At 38.4% G+C, this 8,849-nt stretch overlaps 1 pseudogene; it reads right to left on the reverse strand.

The window, feature by feature from the left end:
- Positions 1 to 1,996: 1,996 nt before the first annotated feature.
- Positions 1,997 to 2,636, reverse strand: LOC122746340 (annotated as a pseudogene).
- Positions 2,637 to 8,849: the final 6,213 nt, after the last annotated feature.

Consider the following 8,849-nt stretch of genomic DNA (forward strand, 5'->3'; position numbering starts at 1 on the left):
TTTTGTAAACATCTGATTGGAGGGCTGGTGAGTGGAGCACTAACTCCACTGAACTTTTCCTGAATAGAGGGCAGAAACTACACTTTGCAGCTCACTCCACTTCCCATCTGCATTTCTGCTTGGTTTCAAATCCATGAAACATGATGTTTCCATGCCAGATACTTTCTGTTGTCTTCCCCTTCCAGTTTTATTTTGTGTGCCATATTCTCTCGTTAGATTGTAAGCTCCTCAAGGTTAGGGACCTTCCTTCCTTCCCTCCTTCCCTCCTTCCTTCCTTCCCTCCCTCCCTCCTTCCTTCCTTCCTTCCTTCCTTCCTTCCTTCCTTCCTTCCTTCCTTCCTTCCTTCCTTCCTTCCTTCCTTCCTTCCTTCCTTCCTTCCTTCCTTCCTTCCTTCCTTCCTTCCTTCCTTCCTTCCTTCCTTCCTTCCTTCCTTCCTTCCTTCCTTCCTTCCTTTCTTTCTTTCTTTCTTTCTTTCTTTCTTTCTTTCTTTCTTTCTTTCTTTCTTTCTTTCTTCCTTTCTTTCTTCCTTTCTTTCTTCCTTTCTTTCTTCCTTTCTTTCTTCCTTTCTTTCTTCTTGTATCCTCAACATTTAACACAGTACCTGTCCCAGAGTAGGTACTTAATAAACCTTTATTGAATTGAATTGGTTAGGGAAAGAGGTGGTTGAGTGAAGGTCCTAGGACTTCCCCTTGCAGCAGATGCAACAAAGGTAACTGATGGTGATGAGAAAGCAATTAGTTACCTCCTATTTTGCTTCTGTTTTCCAAGGAGAATAATATTTTGACTGGAAAAAATAGAAAACTCTAATAGGAATTTGGTACAAAAGATAAATTAGGAAATAGTAAGTAGGTCCCTATCCTACCTTAATTAGATCAAGTCACATGGCCCAGATGAACTACCTACTAAGGTGATGTCCAGGACTACAGTAGTGATAATCCTGCTGCTACACACTCTCTGATACTACTTAAACCTTGAATATTGTGTCCATTTCTAGGTAACATATTTTGGCAAGATCCTAGGTAACCAGGATGGGGAATGACTTTGATGTAATATAATTTAAGAATGTCTGCTTTTTACATAGAAGATTGGACCTTTTCTATTTAGCTTCAGAGGGTAGAACAAGTTACAGTAGGTAGAAGTTGTGAAAAGGAAAACAGATTTGATGTAAGGAAAATCTTCCCAATAATTAGAGGCTTTCTTAAGGTATCCTATTTTGGAGTTCTTCCAGCAACAGCTGAAACATTCCATTCAATTCAATAAACATTTATTATGCAGCTACTTGGTGCCAGGCACTGTCTTAAGCCCTGGGGACACAAGACAAAGAAAGACAGCCCCTGCTCTCAAGGAGTTTATAATCTAATGGGGGAAGATAATACACAAAAGCAAGATGGAAAGGTGGATTGGAGTAACCAGGTAGCACTTTGCACGGGGGCATCATATTCCTTGGAATTCAAAGCAAGTTGAACTACATATGGAAAGTGTTGTTTTAGTGGAAGAATAGAGATCTTGTCCTTGACAAAGGAAATCTTTCGCAGGAATTTTGTGCTTCATCCTCCAGCCCTCCAGCTCCACAATCAGAGGAGAGATGAGGCTGAAGGAGTTTGGAAGATATTGAAAAAATGTGAATCAAACAATATGATGATGAGAATTCAGGTTATCAACTTTTCCCTGAATCATGTTCCTTGGAGTTCAAGCCAAGCAGAGAAGATAAAGGAAAGTTTAACATTAGCTGGAGGGTCCAGATCCAGATCCATCCCTCTATAAGGGAAAGCTTTAAAATGACCCCTTGTCAGGTATATTGTTGATAGAATTCTCATTCAATTACATTTTGGACTAGATGGCCTATGAGGTCCCCTCTAATTGTGATATCCTATCATTTCTTTTTTTTTTAATGAATCGCCATTTCCTTTATTTGTACAAAATAGTGAATAACCACACCCAGACTGAGAAAAAATGGTGATTTAGGATTTAAATAAGTCCTTCTGTCCTTAAGCATCTATTTTGAAGTCTTGAGACTAGCAGTCTTAGCACCAGTATCTTTGAGTTTGGACTTAGCAGGCTTAGCAGCCTTGGAATCACTGGGCTTTGTGGCCTTGGGATCAAACATAGTTGCCTTGGCATTGGACTTGCTGAACTTAGTGTCAGACTTGGTGGTCTTGGCAGCCTTGGGATCAGACTTGGTGGCCTTGGGGCCAGATTTAGTAGCCTTTGGATCAGACTTACTGACCTTGGCATCATACTTGGTGATCTTGGGGTCAATGATTCTGACAACATTAGAGTCAGACTTCGTGATCCTGGGCCTGGGCATTTGGTGCTGACCCTAAGGCCTGGATACTTGTTGTCCATTTTGTGGCCAGCACCTCAGACACTGGCCTTGGGGATGTTGGGCCTGAGAAGCTTAGAGACCTTGGTGCTCAGGGCCTTGATGGCCTCTGATCTTGCCTTGATGGCTTTGGCATTGTTGGCCTGCATATTCTTAAGCCCCTTCTTGTTGTGTTTCTTATCAAAGCACTTCTCGGAAACTTGGGGACAATCCCTTTCAGAGACTTGTATCTCTGTGATGTAAGTCTCTTGATGGCATTTCTGTGCCATTTTCTCAATTGGTTGTGGGTGGTGTGGTTCTTAGACTTAGCCATCTTTACATTGAAGCATGTGCTAGCAGGCACTCCACTGACTGGAAGAGGCTGAAAGCATGCATGGTGGGGGGGGGGAGGCGGGGAGCTAGATAGAGACAGAGAGAACTATCATTTCTTTAGCTCCTATTATGTATGAAAACTATCATAATTACAATGGACATAGAAGAAACAGTCCATTTCCTCCAGGACTTTGTAATTTAAAGGAACAAGTATGAAAGATACAATTTAGAAAATCCATCAGAGACATGGACTGAAACATGTCAATGTATCCATTACAAAACTTATGAATATAGAAATGTGGGTATTGCTTGATCCATCAGAGTAATGACCAAAATCATATAAGAATCATTTGGAAAGGTGATTGTCCATCAACATATTGAATGAGAAAATAAGCTATAACTTGGTTTGGAGCAGCATAAGCATATATTTCCAGACATATTGAATTTTGTGAGATAAGAGTTGCTAAGGGGTATCCTAAGATTCATTTGAGAGACAAATCAGGTAGGTCATAGTGGAGCCCAGAACATGAGTGAGAACGAGGTATAACATACATCTATTCATTTTAGTTTTGTGTTTTTCAGGTAGTTACAGAAGGTATTCATACTATCAATAATAATATATCACCATCTCAATCATTTAATTTATTGGTTGGAAGTCTGCTTTTTCCTATGATACTTCAGAACTCATGGTCATTTTTACATATCCCAGAATCCAAATTCATAAACTCACAACTCGGAAACTTCTTTTCTACTCTTTGAAAACTTGAAAGGCAGAAACCAGTGAGGTTTCCATAGAACCTGTTTCCTGAATGATACTTTGATTGTCATGATGGATGGCACCACAAAATCACTGAAAGGAATCTGAAGTACTGGATATAAGAAAAGAAGACCTAGATCCCAGCTTTAGAAACTCATTTTAGGCCATTAACAGGCCCAAGTGATTGTGCCCCCAGGAAATTTATATCAAGCTTGTCTGTTGATGCCAAAGTGCAGGGGAAGATGGGAAAAGTGAAATAAGAAGAAAATAATTGATGAGGGTTTTATATGGTCTTGATTAGAAGGGAAGTGGATTCAAGAGGCACTTGGGAGCCATTGTAGTCTTCTGAGAAAAGGATAGAAGTGATAAGAAAAAAGACCTTTGAAAAAGATTTTCACTGTCCAGAATAGAATGGGTTTGAGGGAAAAGAATATGGAGACAGGGAAGTATTAAAGTCCTTTAACGTTGTTTGACTTCTAAGTAGCAGTAGGGTCTTGCCTAGAGTTATGACCACAGGAATGGAGGGGGGAAATGGCTGAACAAGAGAAATGGCATAAAGAAGAATTCGGCAGAATATGGTCATTGACCGGATGTCCTAAAGAAAGTGTCAAATATAAGTTCAAGTCAAATATGACTTCACACACTAACTTGTATCAGAGGAGAGAAAAGAAACAACTCAGTCTTAAACACCTCAAATATGAGGTATACAGCTTGGCATCCAGGTAAGACTTTATTGTCAAAAGATTGAAGAAAAACTGAGAGGTCAGAGATGTAAAAGCTACAGTGTGTGTTTTATAACAACGCTGCTCTTTGTCCATAATGCTACTTACTCAAGCTGGTGAAAATCACAAAACTAGGCTGCCTGAGACCACTGCAAATATATGCTATATAATATGAACTGGGTTCCTACCATGTTACTACAGTCTTTTTATATCTCCCTAATTAACTTATAATCCTACTCAGCAATGTGGCATTTCCAACCAATTTTCTCCTTCTTCATACCTCCCATGCCAGTCTTGCCTCCATTCTCTCAGGTAGGAACCTTGCATCATATTTCACTAAAAAATTGACACCATTCACTGAGTTCTCTGTCTGTTCTTCTATTGTCCTCAATGCATATAATCAAAATACCTTTTGTAATTATTTTCTCCTTTATTCCTGTCTCACATGAAAAAGTGACCATTCTCCTTGACAAGACCAACCTTCCTTCATGCACAGGTGATCTCATTCCATCTCATCTTCTGCAGCAGGTTGTCTTTCTATCTACACTCTTGTACTTATATTGAATATCTTCCTTTCTATTGGTTGTTTTCTCCCCTACTGCCTACAGGTAAGGGGGCAGCTGAGTGGCACAGTCCAGATAGAGCACTAGCCCTGAAGTTGGGAGGACCTGAGTTCAAATCTCACCTCAGATACTTACTAGCTGTGTGACCCTGGGCAAGTCACAACTCCAATTGCCTCAAAAACCTCCAGGACTATCTCCAGTTTTCCTGATACATATCTTGCCACTGGACCCAGATGGGAGGAGAGAGTGAGGTTGGTGGCTTGCACAGCCCACCCTCACTTAAAAAATTCAATTCATGACATCACCCCAATGTCATGGTCCTCTTCAAAAATAAGGGACCAACAACAGCCTACAAGTAATCAATATTTCCACAAGCCTCAAAAATATTCATTTGATCCCATTCACCACCACCCCCACTGGTTATTGTTCCATGTCTCTCGTCCCTTCTGTGGCTAAACTCTTAGAGAATCATCTCTACAATCAATTCCCTCACTTCTTTTCCTCTCATTCTCTTAAATCACTGCAGTCTGGCTTTCTACTTCATCATTCAACTGAAACTCCTCCCTCCAAAGTTATCAACAATCTCTTAATTTACAAATCTAATAACTTTTCCTCAATCCTTACTTCTGACTTCTCTTCAGACTTTGACACTGTCAATCATCCCTTTTCTTTAGGTATCTATGACTACTTTATTTGGATTCTCTTCTCACCTTTATGACCAGTCCTCTCTTTTAAGTGAATTTTCATTCAGTTCATTGGGCCCCATTCTCATTTCCTTTTATAGTATTTCATATGGGGATCTCATCATCTCTCAAAGATTTAATAGTCATATTTATTCTAACAATTTTCAGATCTAATTATCCAGCACTAACCTCTGACCTTTTATATCCTGGAGACATCTTAAACTCAGCACATCCAAAACTGAACTCATTATCTTGTCCTATAAATGCTTCTCCACCCTCCAATTCTGAATTCTTCCATTAGTGTTAAGGGCACCACCATCTAGGTGTTATTCTTCACTCTTCACTCTCTCACCTTCCCCACATAATATCCAATCTATTGCCAAATCTTGACAATTTTGCCTTCATAATATATCTCATACATTTGCTCTTTGCTCTCACACTGCCACCACCCTGGAATAGACCCTCATCACTTAATGTTTGGACTAATGTATAAGATTTTAGATTGGTCTTCTTGTCTCAAGTCTCTGCCTACTTCAGTCCATCCTCTATGTGGGCTGTCAAAGTATTCTTCCTAAAGTACAAGTCTGACCCTGTCACCTCTTTGTTCAATGAATTCTACTGGCTCCCTATCATTTCAAGGATAAAATAGAAAATCTTCTCTTAGCTGTTCAAGGACCTTCATAACCTAGACCCTTCCTACCATTCAGTCTTTGTATATGCTTTACCCTATACCCTATTATCCAGGGCATTGGGCTTTTTTCTGCTTCTCACATAAGACACACCATTTTCTGACTCCAAGCATTTTCATTGACTGTCCCTCTTATCTGGAATTCTCTCTCTCTCTTCTTCACCTCCTACATTCTCTGACTTCCTTCAAGTCCTGGCTGAAGTCCTGTCTTCTACAAGATTACTTCCCCATTCCTTCTTAATGCTCATGCCTTCCTTCATTGAACTTAGCTGGTACAGATCTTATTTGCATGTTGACATTTGCCTGTTGTCTCTCCCATTAGACTATGAGCTCCTTGAGAAAAGAGGTTATTCTTTGCCTTTTTTGTATTGCCAGTACTTCACGCAATGCCAGACACAAAATGGCCACTTAGTAAATAATTACTGACCAGCTGACTCAGAGCTCTAATTTTTTTTCAGTTATCAGCATTGGTGAAGTTAATGTGTCATTAGGGTGAATCCCTTTAAACCTGATCTTGTCACACAGTTAACATGTACAGAAGCCATTTTCAAAGACTGAGCAACTTAGATAAAAAATATATACACACTATTTTAGAAATCATGTAGAATGTTTGAAGAAAATGCAACTTGGCACCACTATCCTAATTTAAATTATCATTTAAAATTAAGAAAGAGACCTTTTAAAATCCTGACCCTGAAGGTCCACCCTCCCATACATATATATTAGATTATAAATTGGTTCCTTTCCTGGGACCCAATGGAATGAATGGTCATGATATCATGATGTACAGCATCTTTGACCCCCAAATCAACATGATGAAAAACTGGAAACCGAGAATGAGTTTAAATATATTTATTCATAGCTATTGTTGGAAAGAGAGTAGAGATAAGTATTCTAGCCAACATGGATGCCTGAACAGAAGGTAGACCATCCAGGTCCTACATATCGTGGCAAAACCCTGAAGTTCATACCAGAACAAATAATATCAAGAAATTCAGAGTGTTAATATATGGCCCACTGGGTCATATTCTTGGTTTAGTGGTCTCTGTTTCTATTTGAGTTTTATACTGCTGGTCTAAATGATCATTTTTTTAGTATGTTATAGTGAGGATTCTTTTTAAGGTCTAGGTTAGAATAGATGACTACTGAGTCCCTTTATACCTCTAAAATTTTATGATTCTGCATTATACTATAAATCATATGCTATGCTAAGACACTGCTAGGTAACAGAGATACTTTCAAGACAGGGCAAACAGCCTGTGCAGAGACAGAGAAATGGGAGACAGATTGCCATGTCTGATAATAGCTAACATTTATGCAGTGCTTTAAGGTTTACAAAGCAATTTACAAATGTTATTTCATATGATCCTTCTCATAATCTCCATTTTATAAGAAACTGAGGCAAACAGAGGTTAAGTGATTTGCCCAGGGTCACAGCTAGTAATTGTCTGAGGCTGGATCTGAGGTCCTCCTGATTTCATAACCACCACTCTATCTACTGAGAAACCCAGCTACCCTACTCTACAGGGAAAAGCAAGTAGTATAGTTTGAGTACATGAAAATGAATGATGAGAAATTAGTCTGAAAAAAATAAGGAACTGGTCATTTCTAATTGGCTTGCTCATTTATCAACAATATTAGGTATGCTTTAAAAAATTTTCTTTTAGATTCTATATGCCACAGCCTGGAAGTGTCCAGTCTACATATGAGCCTGGTCACACTCAAATTTGCCTGGAGCTTTGAATTGCTCCATTTTCCAACCTGGGTTCATCTATCTAACCTTAGGCAATCTAGTAGATCTCTTTTTTCCTCTTCCCTTTCTCTCTCTGAGTCTTCAGTGGTTCACCATAGTCAGGTAAAACTTAGTTTGGACATGATTATTTGATTGGTTTAGCCCATTGTTCCTCAAAATCCCTGAGCTTAAGAGATCCTCCCACCACAGCCTCCTCAATATCAGGAAATACAGGAAAGTGCCACCCTGCAAATGCTTGTTTTATATTATTTGGAATGGCATTTCTTATGTATATGAACACGGGACATATACAAGCACATACTCTCTATTTGCAACATATACAACACATATAAGCATACACTTGTATGTATGCATATGTATATATTCCTATATAAATACATGTGTATTATTTGTATATATGTGTATATACGCATGAATGTATTTGTGTATATGTCTATGTATTAATGTATATATTCATTTATGTGTAGAATACAGACATAGAGCCAAAATACATGTCTTTGTATTAATGTGTATATATATATATATATATTCATATAAGTATACATATATGTATGAGTGTGTATATACCATTAATATAAATACATTCTTTTGCACTTTAACTTGGACAATTTAGGTCAGAGGTGTTACTTCTATTGTAAAGGAATCACAATATCCCTAGCAACAGCTGCTACAGATGCATTAGGAAGTGATTTCAGTTCCTAAAGCTCAATGGGTTTAGCCCTCATCAACTAGCACACCAGCCCATATATTTTTTCTCTTGTGAAATTAGTTTTTTCTATCTCATTATTCTGCCAAAATTATTTTCATAATATCTATATTTTTCTGTGATTCATTTAATGGTGGTGCCATTCCTTTGGATTATTATATGAATCCTTGAGGTATGGAAATGTTTCAACTCTTGAATCATCAAAATTGTCAAGGTAATTAATGTGTGTGTGTTTGTGTGTGTTCAATGTTTGAGAACACTTCCCACTGGTAAAATGATCTCATAATTCTAAAGACAGAGGGATTAAGTATATTCTTCTTGATCCCAGAGAACCATACAAAA

Source organism: Dromiciops gliroides, chromosome 3 (assembly GCF_019393635.1).
Source record: "Dromiciops gliroides isolate mDroGli1 chromosome 3, mDroGli1.pri, whole genome shotgun sequence".
Lineage (NCBI taxonomy): Eukaryota > Metazoa > Chordata > Mammalia > Microbiotheria > Microbiotheriidae > Dromiciops > Dromiciops gliroides.